This window comes from Dreissena polymorpha, chromosome 9 (assembly GCF_020536995.1).
Source record: "Dreissena polymorpha isolate Duluth1 chromosome 9, UMN_Dpol_1.0, whole genome shotgun sequence".
Lineage (NCBI taxonomy): Eukaryota > Metazoa > Mollusca > Bivalvia > Myida > Dreissenidae > Dreissena > Dreissena polymorpha.
The window spans coordinates 97541537-97560540 of NC_068363.1; the positions used below are offsets into that span (position 1 = coordinate 97541537).

General features: G+C 35.5%; 1 long non-coding RNA gene across 2 annotated transcripts; it reads left to right on the forward strand.

Annotated features, from left to right (window-relative positions):
* The first annotated feature begins 6672 nt into the window (after window positions 1-6672).
* On the forward strand, window positions 6673-18757 carry LOC127845768 (uncharacterized). 2 transcript variants are annotated; one of them, XR_008033384.1, is made up of 4 exons: window positions 6673-6738; window positions 14276-14350; window positions 15377-17568; window positions 18326-18757. It is a non-coding gene; the product is annotated as an uncharacterized LOC127845768 (long non-coding RNA). The 2 variants fall into 2 exon arrangements; XR_008033383.1 differs by having other exon boundaries at window positions 15377-17564.
* The last annotated feature ends 247 nt before the right edge of the window (window positions 18758-19004 follow it).

The window sequence follows — 19004 nt, forward strand, 5'->3', positions numbered from 1 at the left end:
CTATGTCTTAGCAAAACAATCCTGATTCATTTGTGAAACAAATCGTCTGCTGATCCAGAATGCTAGCATAGTTGTCGTTCCATGCTCTCCTTCGTGTAAAAGACTGGAATGTCCTGAACATTGTGCGGATGCGTGAAGGACGGAAGCAAAATTTCAAAACAAAAAGAAAATATTTCGATTTTAATTATATTTTAAATATATTTTGAAACGGTGTCTACTAAAAAATTATACCTTAGTAACGATATGCAAGAAAAGTAAACAACATGAAATTCAACTTTTTAGTGACTTGGAATAGATCGTTGGAACTGAATAATAATCTACATCAAACAAGCGGTGGTTAGACACAGAGTGTTTTTTAATTTCAACCAGGAAAAGACATGAGGCTAAGTTACCGTATAGCTACCAAGACTAAAATTAAATACAAAGACATTTTGTATAGAAATGAAGATGCTTATGAACAATCACAATTTGCAAAATCAAATTCAGATTTAGAGTCAAAACAAAAGAGTGCTCAGTGTGAAAATATGCATAATTCTGAAAACTTAATTGCAAACCTCAAGTGTCAACAGAAATAAAAACTGATGCATAAGAATGTGCCGGTTGTCTGCAAAAGGATCCAACATTCGCTCGGTGGTCTAAGAAAACTTTCATGGACTGTGGACAATGTAAGAAATTTTGGCATTTTCAATGTTTAGCACTGGATGAAGAAGCAGCCAAACGCGTTCAAAGACATAAAATTCCCATGTACCTTTTGTGTATTAAAAAATGCACCCTGGTTAAAGGACACATTGCACGTACAAGTAGGCAAGCCTAATCAAATCAATATTAATATTGAGCCACTACCAGCCACACCAAACAAACCTAAAAAACAGACATCTCCGTCAAATACCTCAAATTCTACAGAACATCACGTAAAGTCCAAATCCTGTGATAGGAATGAGTACAAATACTGAAGTGACTAAAGAACAAAAGTATGAAGGGCTTCCTCAGGACCACACGTATTCGGTAGCTTCAAGTTCAAGATCCCAAGTGAAAAGTGAGCAAAGAGAGTAGTCATATCAGAGTCAAGAAAGTCTATTGGACCCTGAAAATATTGTTGTTGTAGATATCATTGACTCCGGAAAATACAGATCAGCAATCGAAGCAAAGAAATGCCTCAAAGAGAAAGATATTCAAGGAATTGATTACTGTTACAGCTTGCCAAAAGATGGGATAGTACAACAATTTGAAAATAGAAGTAAAAGGCAAATTGCCCAAGAAAAGTGGCCAGATAAAGTTTTCAGGCACAGCGAAAGTATCCACCCACCAACCAACAAACAAGAAAAAGTCGGCTTCATCAGAGGCTCTCAAAGAAAAGATTTACTACGTTATCGCAAGAAAAGACTTGTGGTGCTGTGTTTGTGAAAAGGTGCTTTCATAGATTAGGCGGACGACAAATGCCTAAAGCAAAATTAAAATTTGATACAACTAAAGCATTACATTACACCACAAATATAGAAATACAACTCAATCTAAATAAAAAACATGCATTCATTGAAGTCAGCAGACCCAAGCAAGCCATACGTTGCTTTAATTGTATGAGACTCGGACGCATAGCACGTCATTGTTCATTTGAAAGAAAGTGTGAAAACTGTGGAGAATTGAACCATAGCATACAATAGTGTACACACTACAAAGTTTGTCAACTGCTCAGGAAGTCACAGAGCTTCATCCTCAAACTGCAAACTGTATCTAGACCAAGAACAACACCTGAAAATTCAAAACTTAATGTAAACATGAAGATTGTGGCCTTAAAATGCCAAGCATTTTCAACGGAGAAGAAAGATTTAAATATACTAGTTGATACCTTTGAAGTTGATATTTTGGGCCTTTGTGAAACATGAGAATCTCAGAATGAAAAACTCAATTTCAAGAAATGGTTCATTGAATATAAAGTCCGAACTGAAAAACAACATGGAGGCTTTGCAATTTTAGTAAAACAGTCTGAACATTTCATAATCTAACCGAAAAAAAAGATTTAGAAAGAGACGATGTTGAAGCCATATTCTCGCTGGTTACAATAAAAAAATGGAGAACAATTCTTACTTGTATCATGTTACATTCCAGCAAATAAAACCGAACATTTCAAACGATTTCAGGATATGATGCTAACAATCAAACAGACATATAGAAATGTAATAATTACAGGAGACATAAATACAAAGAGCAAACTGTGGGGCAATATATTAGAAAACACGGCAGATGATATATTAGAAACCTTCTTAATGGCAAGTACATTTTTAATTTCATTTGTTTCAATGATGGTCTACCTACACGAATAAATAGTACCAGTTTTATAGACATGATCCAAGTTACACATGAGCTAGTAAAAAACATACCCCGATGTAAAACATTAATCCAAGATAACGTTGGATCTGATCACATTTAATTGTTCAACTGGAGGATGGGCTGCAACGGAACAATAATGAAACAATAGAAAAGTACTTGCTCAACAAAACAAATTGGTCAAGATGGAATGAGACCACAAACGAGACGTTTGGTGCCTGATATGAAAATAGATGTATGAAACTGTCTTTACAAAATTCAATGAATGTGTTGATGAATGTGTGCCGAAGGTAGAGAGACGCTCTAGTACAAGAATGAAACTACCACCTTGGTATAACGATGAAGTAAAAAAGGCAAAGACTGAAAATAACCAAGCTAAAAAGCACTTTATCAAGAGAAGCACGGGAAATCTTTTAGAAAATTTAAGAAACAAAGAACGTCAATATGATGATACATGTGAAAGTGCCAAAACAGAATAGGTAGAAGATACTTGTGACAAAATTACAATCGAAACCCGATGACTCGAACTCGTCGGGACCGGCAACATAAGCCATCCGAAATTCGAGCAATCCGATTTCTAAAACTTTTGTTTACGAACAACCCTTCAGTACATTTTCACTTCCAGTTGAAGAGTAGACAATTCTTAAACTTCCTTTCATTTGCCACTATGTTAAAACAGTTACAAATACAGTCAAACAAATATCATATAGTAAATTATATCAGCACGTTTTAACGAAGCACATTGTCTGGTTAAACACAGCACTAAGGAACAAAACAGGATCCGCACTAAATACACATCATTTGATAGTTTTGTTCTCTATATTGCTTGCTATAAACATTGTATATATTTTATGCAATAAAGAATATGATATGGTATAATTCGAGCCTCGCGAATTCGAGCCATCCGACAAAATTGTATATGAATATAACGCAATAAAAAAATCGGTGCTTTGACGAGAGTTCGAGCCAACCAGAAATTCGAGCCAAGCGAGTTCGAGCCAACGGGTTTCGACTTTAATAGGTTTAAAGACCCGAAACAGAAATGGGCTGAATTCTATAAGCTGACATCATATAACAGGGACGAGGGAGGAAATGTGCTACCGCTTATAGACATAAATGAAAGCCCTGTGTATGGAAACCAGGAGAAGAGTGAAATATTAAAGGGCACCTTCTTCGGTAGCACCCACATTGCAAATGAAAGATTTGATGACGACTTTCAGAAACCGATTGAAACTGAATTACGTTAGATATCTGTAACTATTGAAGAGTCGGGTGAGTATCTCAACTATCCAATCACTAGCAATGAGGTTAGAGCAACTCTTCAAAGACTTGAAATTGAAAAAGCAGCCGGTCCAGACAGTGTATTTACAGATCTCATTAAAACCCACAACGATGAATTAATAGGCACAATAACAAAGTTGTTCCAACTCTTCTTCTCATATGGCTCCTTACCCAAGATGTGTAAAACAGCGAATGTGAAATTCTTGCAAAAGCCAAGTAAAGACAATTACTACAAAGCTAGTTCATATAGGCCAATAAGTCTGACTAGCGTAATTGGCAAATGGCTAGAACAGATCGTAAATTTCCGACTCTATGCTTATGACGAACACTTTAAACTACTGGACAAGGAACATGAGGGATTTCGAGAGAGAATGAGTATCATGCATGCATTGTTACGACTGATCCAAGATATATCGACTGGCTTGAACAACAACAAGATCACAGTAGCTCTTTTTATTGATATGGAATTATGCATTTGACACGGTGTGGAGGGAAGGGTTACTTGTGAAACTGTTTAGAATGGGGATTAAAGGGATAATTTGGAACTTGCTAAAGGACTTCTTATCAAACAGAGAAGCAGTATGTTGTATTGGAGAAAATATGGGTGACAGAATAAATACAAAGATGAAGCTTCCACAAGACTCTGTACTATCCCCTTTGCTGTTCAACCTCTTCCTCGCAGACTACTTTGAAAACGTTAGCAGAAAGTGAAGTTGGCTGATGATGGAACAATATAGAAAACGACGTCCACCGTAGAAGAAAGTATATTTCTGTATATTTAGGAAAAGCATATGAGATGATACAGAAATTACGTTGCGTATGAAAGGGAACATACTTAAGAGTCAACCAGACAAAGTTTCTCGGAGTGATCCTTGACGAAAACTTCGCATTTCAAAAACATATAGAATATGTAGAAATAAAAGCACCGAGAGCCTTCGGACTAATGATGAAATTGGTCAAGACTTAGAATATATCTCCAGGAAACATGATGAAGTTGTACAAGAATCTGGTTGTTCCACACCTTGAGTATGCGGCTCTAGTATGGCAATGCAACTCTCATGTCCAGATACTTGAAAAGGTACAGAGAAAAGTATTGAGTTTATGCCTAGGTGGTGTAGGTTCGGACAAGGCCCTTAAAATACAGTCATGCGTTCTTCCACTGAACTTGACAAGAAAGGAAATCTCAGTCAGAGAGTGTTGCAAGAATGGCAAAAGATGACACGTCACTGCTGAAGCAGACCTTAAACGAGTATAGAAATGAAATCACAGACGATAAGGTAACCCCAATTACAAACATGATTCGCCAAGTGTGTGAAATGGAGACACTGACCGAGATAAATACAAATTCCATAGAACCTGAAATTACGTACATGGAATATCTCTGTCCAAGAAGCTCTCAAGTCCAACATATTGAAACAACCTTGGCTCATCCAAAAACAGATCAAAGGTCCAAGAAGAACAGGCAAAATCAGTCATCCAGGAGATGTTGCAAAATGAACACCCACACACCGTCATAGCCTTCACGGATGGATCCTGCAGAGGGAACCCGGGTCCATGTGGCTCTGGTTCTTGTGAATTTCTGCCATTTGGTGATAAAGTAGAGCTGAAACAACCAGTCTCCATGCTAGCATCAATCATGGTTGGTGAACTTGTGGCAGTAAGAATTACTCTACAATTTATCTTGGAATAACTGAAGAAGCGACCGATAAGAAATATGAAGATCCTATCAAACAGCCAAACAACAATAGGTGTGTTCAAACTAGATTGGGAATACAAGACACCTAGAAAACTATTTTCTATTCCAAGAAACCAGATTACTGTGGGCTGATATCCTTAAAGAAAACACAGAGGTGGACATTCATTGGACGCTAGGCCATGCTAGCATAGAGGGTTATGAGATAGCAGACAGATAAAGTGTTCAGGCACAGCGAAAGTATCCACCCACCAACCAACAAACAAGAAAAAGTCGGCTTCATGGCTAAAAAAGCAGTAGAAGAAGCAGAGAAACTAGAAGATTAAAGGTCAGAGCCTATATCCCCGGTAGAAGTTCAAGCAGCAGCAAGAAAGTCAGTGGAAATACAGTGGCAGAAGCGTTGGGAAATATCAGACAAATTCAGGAGACTATTTGAATATAAAAACAAGGTTTCAAAAAGAAAAAGCATGGATTTCAACGAGTGTGAAATATAGCGTGTGCTCCTTCAACTTCAAAGCGGTAACTGTCGACTCCGCGAACACATGCATAAGATATGCGCAGCAGATGACCCCTTTTGCGAATGTGGCGGAATCAGTTGAACACTGCCTGCCTCATTGTGAGAACTATACCCGAGAAAGAGAGACAGTGTTTTCTTACCTATACACCTGTACCGGAATCAGACCAACAGAGGTGACAGAGACGGTGCTGCTTACCACCAACCCAAATGATGATGATGATCCCTGGACACAAAACTGCAAACAAATAGTTGAAGAGTTGAGTCGCTTTGTTCAGGCAACAAAACGTTTCCCCAAACCTATTTTGCACAGTAACTTCCCCCTTCACGCATGGCGCACGTTATATTAAAAAACCTACCTGAGAGACCTTACAGATGCGTATACCGGTGATAGACGTTTACCAGGTCACAGTATACTAAATACTTTTGGTATTCAATGCCATACCCTCTAAAAATGGAACGTCATTTATTTGAAGACACAATTATCTGTGTGTGCACTTGCGATGACTTTATTTTTTTAATATTTCTGTGTGCATGTGGTAGGGAAAATATTGCTGTATACTACAAATTCATTGTTTTTATTTAAGGTTGGAGACTACATGAGACTTTGACAGATGGCGAGAAACCATTATCAACTGGAGAGAAGCCGGTAAAAAGATGGCCTTAAAACAGTGACCGTTGATTCGTAGAGTTCTTTCTTACATGACCTATCTTTTTTATTGTTTAAATCTATTCGGCTTGGAATGCTCTTGAAGAAAAGTTATGGTTATGAGGTTGTCTACGCGAATACTATGACTTTATTTTTGTTAACTTTGAATTTGTTAAGGAAATCTTTAGTATATTGTGACCTAAATACCAGGGGAGACTACTGCGGCCGTGTGGCTGTGAACAACAACAACAACAAGTCCTGTAGTGAACAACCTCTGTACTTTTTGCAATATTTTTTATAAATCTTATCTTGTTAATGCATCGGTTAAAATTAATTGCATTGTTATATTGTTGAGCCAACAATTAAAACACGTTATTTTCATTAATTGCACTTGAAGCAACTGTGTGTATGGATTTGTTAAGATTCGGATTTATTAGAATTCGGACATGACTAGAGATTAAAACTCGGGCAATAAATCATAGTATCGTTGAAGTACCTATTATCGAACAGCACCTATTATCGGACGTTTTGTTTTGGTTCTGTATGCACATGCACAAAAGTGCGCATGACGTCACATCGATAAACAAATGGTCGCACATGAAGTCTATGACCTACGTGCCTACTTAGCTTGAAACAAATGCGCTGAAAACAGGTTAAAGAAATGCATTTATTGTTATTTACATGGGTTTATGTGTTTTTTGCTATTAATTTTTGAATGCATTTATCAAAACGTGCATTTACACACCAAAAAGCATATTTCCGTTTGAAATTTTGATTGCAGCAGACGCAGATTTTTTTTGCCGAGTCCGGGTCACGTGATAGTCATGTGACTTTGTATATACTGGAGTAGTATCTATGAACTGTCCGGTAATAAGTCATGTTTACATCGGCCACCATTTTGTTTTGTCTGCTAGAGGTGTCATTAACCAGGGAATCATTGTTATGAATTCTTGAAGGATATTTGCTGAACAACTTTACAGATAAGTTATTTAATGATAAAACTGTTAGTCATTTGTTAAAACAAAATGTTTTTGGTTTTCAAGTGTTTCAATGTTAACGTTATTTAACATACCCCACTGTCCCCACAGTCTTCTAACAGTCTTCTCACCTGTACAGTTTGGGGCAGCCAAAACTGATAATAGGGCCTTAAATGGCAACTTTTTGACACAATCCTTACTTTTCATGTATTTTTGCATTGATTTCTTTAAATCATTTTTAAACAAAATAGTGAAAAAAAACTTTAATTTTTATTGATATAAGAATAAAAAACATAATAAGAAATAATTATTAAAAGAAAAAAATAAGTGAAAAGAAGAGTAGACCCACAATTGGAAAACATTATTTGTTGGCAAAATCAAGAACTTTGATTGTTTATTCATTTGAATACCAATTGAACTTTTTAATATGAAAGGGAAAAAGCACCTCTTAATACAGAAAGGAAACAAGTTAGAAGTAACTATTAAATAATAGCAAGTACAATGTAATCTTCTTGTGTGAGTGATATGAAATAGCCTAAGGGCAGATTTGCTTAATTGTCAATATCAGAGACATAACACTGCATGCATTTTATTACCAACTAAGAGGCTAGATTTATAACCCTAGAATACACAAGAGTTCTGTTTGTCCATCTGCTTATCAAATAGATATATCAATAGATAAGTGAAATGCTATGGTACCTACAATAGTAATAATACTTTAGTAACAGATGTGATACACTGAGATAAAGATATTGCCTTAGTCCTTATTTATGTGAGGCTGTTTCCATAAATAATAAAGAAGTAACTTTTTACAGCTTTAAAGATTTTTTTACAATAAATAACTCAGAAAAAAGTTTATCAATTACAGAATAATTATTGATTTAATATAAAATGGCTCCTTTGTAATGTTTAAATGCTACAATTTTCAATCGGCCAGTATTGACCAGTAAAGACCAGTAATGACCAGTATTGACCGGTTTTAACCGGGTATTGACCGCCGGCCCGGTCAATACTCAATTGACCGGTCAATATGCCAACCCTGGTGCTAGCTCTTAAGCGACACTTTTAAAGTGTCTGACTACCACTCTGGAGGTAGTGGGTTCAATCCCCAGCTTGAGCTCAGTGTTTTCCCATTAATGGCGTCACGGCAAAAATTAACTGTGAATGCGGGAATGGGTATGAGCTGTTTAATGGTGTCTGGGATGCGAGACATGCCAGGCCTCGACACTAACGGTGGTCAGGGGACCTGAGGCCCCCAGATTTTGGCGAGGACCACCAGTTCTTTCAAGCTGGGTGGTCCTCCGGGAACCATAAATTTATAGAACCACTTTGTCTTGATTGACCATTTGAATTTTTAAAAGTGCCTCCAATTTTTAAAGAGCGGCGTATAACAAAATCGGTAAAATCTTATCCGAAAATGTACTGCGAATCGAAAGCACCTGACTGAGCATTAGCGGCCAGCGTCTGTCAGTTGTAAATATTGATTTTCGACGATGTAAGCAACCTACAGTGCAGAGAGTATATTGAAATCACTGAAGTGTGTAAGTGTTACAAACGGTGTTTTTACTGCTATTGTCAAGTTTTATGGGGGTTATTATCGGATTATCGGATTATTAAATGCTCCTTTATGATATTGAGCCCCCAAAAAAGTAACATTGGAACAAACTGTCACGACGATCAGTAATTATAATAATTATTAGGGCCGCTATTTCTTTAATCAAAACCATAGGCGATCGGGCTGGCAAAAGCATTTAATTTCTCCACAAAAACACATGCCGGTATTCACTTTTTTGTACAGGTATTTGTGAGCATTTCTGTTTAATAGTTCCATTATTATTATGACCTTGGAAGGATATAATTTGATTAAGATACCAACAATTTCTGAAATAAAAAGTATATCGTTCACTTCGTCTTGGTGTACTATATTTCGGATATGTTAAAATTCGGACATTTGAAGATAGTGACATGTATGTGTTTGTTTGTTGTTGATAGTTTGTAAAAAAAAATATGCTTTATGTTATTTCAGGCAACTAGAAAAGATGGTGGTAATTATCTGGGCCTTTCTGTCAGGAAATAGGCGTGATCAACTATAATTTAATTGATCCTGGAAATCATCCACCACTAACAGAAAACGTTTTAACAACAGAAGCTGATGCATGACATGTCCAAATGACCATATATAACTGTTTAACAAATTAAGTGAGATGATTTATTTTCTGATGTTTTATATTTCTTTTTCCCTTTCAAATGATGTAAATTGGTGTGATTTTATGTTTAAATAATTAATTTTGAAAAATTTAGGCAGCATACTGTTTAATACATTGAAGTTAAAATTGTTATATTATTTTGGTTATCTGTGTTGTTTATCAAGTTGAACAAAATGGTATTTATATACAAATAAAGCTTATTAAGACTTTTGAAGGTATGACTTATGAAGGTACTTATTGTTTTTTATGTAATAATATACTTTTTAAAGTGATAATATAGGCAATGACATTAATGTACCGGTAGTAAGGTTTCTTTGAATGATTGTTCTTATTAATAAGGTTGGAATAATCGACAGTTTTCACGGCGCGAAAAAGTTGCAACAAGTTTTGTTGAGCCAGTGAAACCCCTGAATGCGCGTAATTACCTTTTATTTCTTAAAAGTTTATAATAAGAACTTCCGAAACGCTAAGTTCTGGCGGCGAAGGGCAATGCTGAAGATGATAATGCTGAAGATGATCATGACAAGGATGACGATGCTGATGATATTGATGAAATACATGATATCAAAAGTTTACAAGACAAGGTTATGAGCTTTTAATGGGTCTGCTTTAAATGGCAACAGAATTGAATATAGGAAATAAAAATGTATACTAGTATGCTTCTTGTACTTATTTGCCCTTACGCCGAGAGTAGCTGTGTTTTGAAACAAGAGGACTCCCTAGTTTGGGTGAGGGCCACCAAAAGTTGAAAGTAAGGTTCCCTCCGGGTACCCTGTCAAAAAAGTTAGTGTCAAGGCCTGATGCTGTAGCGAGCGTGTCTGGGTCTTGAAATATTAAAAGGGGGAAGAGTGTATGAAATAAGGTCACTTCCAACAGCCTTGCTGTTGTGCTAGCTCTTAGCGACGCGGTTTAAGTGTCTGACTACCACTCTGGAGGTTGTGGGTTAAATCCTGGCTTGAGCTCAGTATTTTCAAGAGCTGTAACAATTCGGTTGGATGCATCGAAAAACCGGTTCAACGCCGCCAATTCGATTTCGATACCAATACGGCCAGTTTCGATTCGATTTACTGCAATCCCTATTGATCCGCATTTTAAACCTTACTTTCCAAATCCGTCTTCTAAACGTTCTCGTCATTTGTAATACGTCTTGTGATTGGTCAATAGCCAATATGGAATCCAATGAATGAATAAATAGCATGCTGAGCATTACATCAGCCGGTAAATGGCTTCTTCAACCACGTCGAAAGACGCACCGTCATAATTAAAATCAAAAGTATGGGATTCATTTCGGGTTTCCTGAAGGTTCTGATGAAAAGGCGACTTGCAAAACGTGTTTTGTTTACGTAATTAGTTACCCCTATAGTTTGTTCACTAAACTGTGTGTGTTCTGTCAAGAAGTCAACTGGAAGTTGTTTATATACTTTTTTTTTTTTTCCTGTTAAACACATGTGATACATTGTGCATTTTATGTTATTTAACAATAACTCAACAGGATTTTTTGTTCAAGAAAATGCGTTTTAAAATTTTATTTCAAAACTTAAACACTTAAAATGTACAACATAATAAGTTGATAACAAATACCAAACATATTAATTCACTCTCGGGACAAACCAAACATGAAATAGTTAGCAAAATAAGCAGCAAATAGTTTAATTTGAATCGAATCGAAAATAATAGAATCAGACCATTTGGTATCGAAATCGAACCGAATCGAATGATGGGTGAATCGTTACAGCTCTAGTATTTTCACATTAGTGTTAATAGTGCTTGTTTGGTCATTGTTGGCTCAGGTCCTACTTAAATGTACCCCGGGTACTCTTTTGTATACTTAAATGTTCCTCAGGTAGGTAGAATATCCTAACAAGTACCTGGCCAATTTAGACTGTACCCAAGTTATATTCCCCCCCAAAATCCGATGTCATAAAATGCGTTAAAAAAGACAAAACTGGCCTCAACATGCTTTTTATGTCCCCCACTATAGTAGTGGGGGACATATTGCTTTTGTCCTGTCTGTCTGTTGGTCTGTCTGTTTGCGCCAACTTTAACATTTTGCAATAACTTTTGCTATATTGAAGATAGCAACTTCATATTTGGCATGCATGTGTATCTCATGAAGCTGCACATTTTGAGTGGTGAAAGGTCAAGGTCATCCTTCAAGGTCAGAGGTCAAATATATGTGGCCAAAATCGCTCATTTTATGAATACTTTTGCAATATTGATGATAGCAACTTGATATTTGGCATGCATGTGTATCTCATGGAGCTGCACATTTTGAGTGGTGAAAGGTCAAGGTCATCCTTCAAGGTCAGAGGTCAAATAAATGTGGCCCTAATCGCTTATTTTATAAATACTTTTGCAATATTGAAGATAGCAACTTGATATTTGGCATGCATGTGCATGTCATGGAGCTGCACATTTTGAGTGGTGAAAGGTCAAGGTCAGAGATCAAATATATGTGGCCCAAATCGCTTATTTAATGAATACTTTTGCAATATTGAAGATAGCAACTTGATATTTGGCATGCATGTGTATCTCATGGAGCTGCACATTTTGAGTGGTGAAAGGTCAAGGTCAAGGTCATCCTTCACAATGTCAAGGTCATCCTACAAGGTCAAACATCATATAGGGGGACATTGTGTTTCACAAACACATCTTGTTCGATTAGGAGTTATGATAATATTGAGTCGTTTTACACAATATTGACATAATATCAACCCTATTAATTTGAAAAAAAGCCGACAACAACCAATTATGCGTTCGAATCCCGGGTACGTTTCAGTATATTTTTGGAAGACAGGGTACTTTTAAATATACTTTAGAGTACATTTAAGTAGTACCCAAGCCTACAATGACCAATCAAGCGTTAATAGTATCTATCTTGCAAAAATATTACCTTCTTTATACCGTACCAATGAATCAGGTAAAATTTACAAAATTCCCAATTACCATTTGAAAATTGGCAAGATTGGCTAGTGAACAAATGAGAGCTGTTACTTGTGTGTAAGCACCATCTTAACCGTTACATGTCTCCAGTGTGGGTGTTAGTCTCAATGAACATTTTACCAAAAAAGCATGTGAAAAAATATTGAAATAGGTTTGTGTATTTAAGTACCATGCAATTAAAAACACCTAAAATTCCATATTGAGCCTGTACCAGTACTTTTTCCATCTGCGAAAAAACTAAATATTAGTTACTCACTGAGGTCACCATGATACACAGAATATGACAGATCTACATCTACATGTAACATAGGCTTAGTCACACTTGATTATAATGTGAACTCGTTTTGTGCTATTTTCCTGTTCTACTAAGTTATTGCAACTTTCCTACATGAAAACCTAACAAGCTTTTTTTTTTATGCCTCCTTTCGAAGAAAAGGGGGTATATAGTTTTCGCACTGTCCGTCTGTCTGTCACACTTTTCGTGTCCGCTCTCTATTTCAAATACTTTTCATCCGATCTTTACCAAACTTGGTCAGAAGTTAAATCTACACAATATCTAGATCAAGTGGGTCATGCCGGGTCAAAAACTAGGTCACGGGGTCACTGAGTGCATTTTAAGGATTTAGCATGGTAAAATGCTTATTACTTCTATCAAAGCGTTTATAGTGGGCATTTGTCATCCTATGGTGACAGCTCTTGTTTGATTATGGGCTGTGTACTAAACGCAAAAAACATTGTTATCATGATGAATAGAACCATGACATATTAAATAATATTTATACTGAGCACTTCAACACAAATTTCTTGAGCTTTGTCTTTTATTTATCAAGAAATATTTTGATTACTTATTCAGACCACTATCATTTAACTCATATTTCAAGCCATAATCTTCTATATCTGCAATATTGCTCACAGTGAAATGAATCATGTGAAACTTATACTGCAAATTTTACTTGCTGTCAAATTTCTTCTAAAATTTGGATTGATAATACCACACTTAGCATGATGTTATTTATTATATTTGAAGGTTTAATGAAAAATTGGTTCCTGTAAAATAACTTCTCAATCGGCAATCATTGTTTCCACAATTCATGGATTGTGCTTCTTACAAAAATATAGCTCAGAATCCACCACTCATGTCTTGAAACTTGGTTGATGGTCAGCGAATTTTTTGTGCCCAATCTGGAAAAATACCGGTACCTGCAGCCCAATTTGGAAATTAGATTGGAAAAAAACTGAAATTGGAAAATTTGCTTTGTGAAGTCTTCAGATTGGGAAATTGGTGTATTTGATTTGTGGCTAATAAATACTATAACATTGATAACTAAGTGTTGTCAAGTTGTCAATAATTTTCCATAGAGCTTCAAAGCTATTAGGGAAATTAAGTTAATGGTGCATTTTATTAATTTAAAGAAAAATGGGTGGGGGCCTTCAATTTTGAATTTTAATGACAGCAATTGGGAAATTTTGAGGAAATTACCTATTTGGAAAGTGCCATTTTCTGGTACTTTTTAACCAAGGAAAAGAATTGCTGATAGTGGTTTTGTCTATATGGTACATATCAATATGAATTTCACACATATTGAGTATTACATCACAGGGGAAAATGGAATTTGCCACTTTCATGTTAAAATAAAAAAATCGACACGCTCAATCTCTGTTATGTTTGTAAACATTTTCTTTCAGAATGAGGCTGTGGTCCTGACGTAAAGCATGAGTCCATTAGTGAGGCATCAACCCACCTATATATTGTCATATGTGGTAAATGGTTTGATATGATAACGGCCACGTACTGTGAAAAGGGGTTTGATGAATGTGTGTATAGTGTCATCCTAAATTAGCCTGTGCAGTCCACACAGGCTAATAAGGGATGACACTTTCCGCCTTAACTGGATTTTTGCTAAGAAGAGACATTTTTAAACCGAAAATATCATAAAAACGGAAAGTGTCTTCCCTGATTAGCCTATGCAGACTGCACAGTCTAATCTTGGATGACACGTTATGCACATGCATTAAACCCCCTTTTCACAGAGCATAGCCACGCTGTAAAATGTTAGTTCAATACTTCCATATGATTAAAATTTGATGCTGAGTAGTTGACTCTGTTTGTTTATGATATAATTTAATCTAATGCGTTGAACATAAGGACCTTTGTTTGAAACCTGCTGAAGGCAAAATTTGATTGTCAATTTTTTGTTTAGCTCGGCTGTTTTCGGAGAAAACCCAAGGTATTGTCATAGCCAGCTCGTCGTGTCTTTCCCCGTTCGCGTCATGCTAAAACCATATCTTTTTTTTAACCTTTGAACATTGGTTTTAAAATGAAAGTGCTTCCACCTACAACATTGAAACTTTATATGTAGCTGCACCTTGACGAGTTCTACACGCCACACCCATTTTGGGTCACTAGGTCAAAGGTCAAGGTCACTGTGACCTCTAATTTAAAAAAATTCAGATAAGTTTTCATTTATTCAAAACTGCACCCGCAGCCGAGCGTTGCACCCGTTATGAAGTGCTGGTGTTACTCATGTAATAATTATTTTAATTTTTTTCAAATTATGTAAGTTTTGCAGTACGGGTACATGTAAATAATTTAAAATGTTCAGATGTTTAAACTATCTGTGCACTTGCCACAGGTTATTCATGTTGAATTTAGGATTTATTTAGTTAAAAATATTTAAAGTACTGTACTTCACATTATTAACTTTGCGAAGAAGCAGATTTGAGTCAACATAAATGTAGAAATGTAATAGGTTACAGTATTCAATGACATTAACTTTGGAGTTGTAGACAAGATATTTGCACACCAGCTCTGCAAAGCTTCACCAACAGACCTGGAGGGCATCTAATTGGTGTGTTCCATCACAGACTAGAGGTGTGTTCAAGGCGAGTCAAGAAAGCTCCTTCAAATCACAGCACAAACAAGATGGGGTCTCCAAAGACTTTGTTATGGTCTACTCTAAGATATACCAGAAGTGTTTCACTCTTCTAGTACCCCATACATGGATTGTGGGTGCAGTATTCCTCAGTATCAGTGGATATCATATTTGGAATATACTTGATTCTGACCCTAGCCAACAAGAGAGTGTTGATGCTGACCCTAGCCAACAAGAGAGTGTTTCAATCAGACTTGGCAGTATACCAATGAACCCTTTGACAGTTTATTGTGTGTCATTTGCTTTAACACTTATATTTTTGGTTATTATGGCCAAAATGACAAAGAGCATTGTTTTGAGGATGTATTATAAGGAAGAGATGAACGAGTTTGTCGCTGTTGTGTTGCGTTATGGTTTCTTTCGCAGAACAATAAAATTTAGTCCATCAGATGTGAAACATGTAAAATTACAGGAATTTGGTGGGACTTATGAAGTGAAAGGAGAAAAATTTGATTATCTGCATAGTGAATTTTTGTCTGTAAAGTATTTGAATTTATTTACTGGAGTTATTGTTCAGAATCAGGTGCATCCTAAAAACACATTTGGAAACAGAATTATGAAAAGTTAATATTATCGATAAATATCATAAAACATTGTTAATTTTTATGAACACGTATTATAAATACTGGTGACCAAATAAGAGATGTGTCAATTCAATCTTCTAATATTTATAATGGATGTAGAGCATAACTACAATTAAATTAATGAATCATTGACCTATATACTTTTATATTGCATTTTGTTTAAAATAATTTAGATTGCAATGTTTGTTGACATCATTATTTTGTGTTTATATACTAAAATTCATATTTGAGAATTGTAATTCTTTTGTTGTTTGGTTAAAGTAATTTGCAATTATTACTTTTTAGCTTACCTGAAAAATGATGAGCTATGTGATCGCATATTGTTTGTACCTTGTTAATACTCGAAAGGCCACATTTATTTTTCATCTTTATGAATCTTGGTCAGAATATTTATCCAAATTATATTTTTGCCAAGTTGGAGACTGTGTTGCGTGACATCGAAAACTAAGTCAATAGGTCAAAATAAAGAAACTTGTGCAATCTTCATGAAACATGGTCAGATAATTTGCTCTAACATGTCTTGGCCTAGTTTTAAAAATAGTTAAGGTTCATTGAAAATCTTGGCTGCCAGGGAGTGGAGTAGTTTTCCTAATGTGGCTAAAGTAAAACCTTTTTAACGCTCTAGAAGTCACATGTTTCGTCCAATCTTCATGAAACTTGATCAGAATATATGTTCAAATGATAAAAGCATGTTTGCAAGGGGTCGGGGCAGTTTTCCTTATATGGATATAGTGAAACCTTGTAATCACTCTTTATAGTCACTTTTATAGCCCATTGATGAAACTTGGTCACAACATTTGTTCTTATGAAATATATGCTAAGTTAAAAAATGATTCGGCTTTGTTGATAAACATGGCCTACACGGTGCAGGGCAGTTTTCTTAAGCTTGAAGGCTTTGGTAAAACAGTGTTCACTCTCTAGAAGTCACAGTTTTGCCCAATCTTTCTGAAACTTTCTCAGATTATTTGTTTCAATTATATCTCAAATGAATTTGCAAATCTGTTCTGTGTTTTGAAAAAAAAGCCTCAACAGGATGTTTCAGTTTATCTTGTATTTTTTAAAGTGCACAGGTTGATGTAGCTTCTTTCTGGGGATGTTAACAACTTAAAAGTAATAGCTATGATAGTGTGATCTTGAAGGTGTTTGATTATAATATTTAATTACTCAAAATAAAATATTCCAATTACTCCAGAGTATTATAATTATTTTTCAAGAAAATCACAGAGGGCTGAAACCTTTAAAACAATAAGAACTACATGTATTTCATTTGAAGATTATTTGACCTGTCAATTAACATATGTTATGTCAGTAGCTGAATATAATCTCTTCAGTTGATCTATAAATAATTTACAGATGATCAGATGATTTGCAGACAGCCTATTTTCCAGGGGAGACAACCTGGTTGCTTGTTCTGTTGTTCCAGTACAGTTGTCCCCCATACACGAATCTATCTAAGGTGTAAGTATGTACATATACATGGTTCTTTGTTTGAAATGTTTTCAATTATCAAAATTTTGTCATAATAATGTGCCAAGAAATTTTATATGTATGTGCATAAAAGTTATTTTATTCAAAGTTATATTCCCACAACTTGTTTCATCACATGACAAAAAAATCTGTCTACATGACTCTATTTTGTATGTTATAAAGCAAATGTCTTCTGTAACTCAATAAGTAAAAAAAATTAACTAGTTTTCTCTCACCATAGGAAGATTTTAGATAATCATTTTGTAAGCCATTGCATGACCGTATTAATCATTGTTTATTATGAACACTCAAGAGGTAACATTAATGTCAAATCTTCTTGAAAAAATCTTGGCGAGTAAGATAGATGTCTTAATCATGAATAAACTTGCAAAAGATCTTATTTTAATTTATGTGTTCTTGTTCAGATCAAAAATCGTTACAGTCTGTTTAAACATTAAGGTCCAAGGGTGTGACAGTTTTACTTGTTTGACTTTATTGAAACATTTTGAACAAGCAACAAATTACGTTTTTACCCTATCCTCATGCAACTAGCTCATAATTTTAAATTATCACAAATTTAGAAGAGAATTTGAACGTTTTCAGACTTTTCAATCTTGATTTTGTTCGAATAATTACTCTGCCCACATTTATTGTATGTCATTAAGGGTAAAAAAGGGATTGTCATGTGTCAAATTTAGTAAACATTCATCACAAGAGAAGATCAGATCAATTAAAAAAATGTTTTGTTTCAGGTGAGCTTACCAGGGCACTTGGTCCTCTTGTTAAAAGGAGTTCTTTCCCTTCGTTTCAAGTCACATTTAAAAGCATCTGTGCGCAACTCATTCATTCTGTGTGCATCTTTCCACATTTTTACAGAACAATTATACGCATGTGCCACAGCACATATTGTCAAAGTTTCGCGAATGAGGAAATTTTTCAGGAGCTTTTGTCTTTTGTTTGAAATTACTTGCAAGAGCTTCTGTGCACAATTACTTTTACATTTATGAATGGTTTGTTCGCAAAAATTACAGAATAATTATCTGCAATTGCTACAGCGCATATTGTTTTCGGATTTATTTTCAGAAGTAAGTGCCTATTGTTAGAATTTATATGTAACGCTGTGTGCGAATTTCTTCTTAATTATGCATGCCATTGCCAAATGAAATAACATGATTTAATAGCCATATGATTGCACTCTGTCTTTTTGTTTGTTACAAGTGATCACTTCACTTGCAATATTTTAGTGTAACCCATTCAAAATCAATGCTGCCGTTGCGGGATACACTGTCTGGTACAGCTTCGTTCAGTTGGTCCTTTATGCAATATTTAAATCATTCACTACGATACATACACTTGTTTGTTACAGCTTCGTACAGCGGTTCCTTCATGCAACATAAGAATCACTGATAACGATACACTGTCTGTTACAGC